Here is a 581-nt window from a genome sequence, read left to right on the forward strand (position 1 = left end):
CGTTTCACTGAGACAGTGGGGGTGTTAACTGTCCAACACAACTGCAGTGAAGTCGTTTGAAATGGCTATTGGAAGGCTGAACAAAAGGTAACCTGCAGTTCGGTTTTGCAGGCTTTATCTCATGAATATGCATCCGTAATTAACTGTAGGGCTTGAGGGTCGGGGTGCTGAGAGAAAGAGGCATCCGTGTTTTTTACAGAAGCTCAAGCTCTCCTCCTCTATTCAAACGTTCTCTCTATGAGACCTCTACATTTCCAGTATCACCTCTCAAAGGGTACTTATACTGGAGGATTATGCATTAGGTGAGTGAGATGAGTGTTAGTGTAATAGGTGACACTGCAAACAGTATAGAGTGCCGAGGTGTCATCACTTCTGTGTCCACACGAACGTTCCACATTCATTTTCTCCATTTAGATTTTTTTGAGTAATTATTATAAAGTCAGCGTTCAAAATGTGCTAACTGATTTAAAAAATTAAAAATTAAAAATTAAAATAGAACCCATTTTGTACACGCGTCTTCTGTATTGCTGCCAACACACGACTGAAATACCTGATGTTAACCAACTACGCCACCGAAACGA

This window comes from Argentina silus (genome assembly GCF_951799395.1).
Source record: "Argentina silus genome assembly, chromosome: 17".
NCBI lineage: Eukaryota > Metazoa > Chordata > Actinopteri > Argentiniformes > Argentinidae > Argentina > Argentina silus.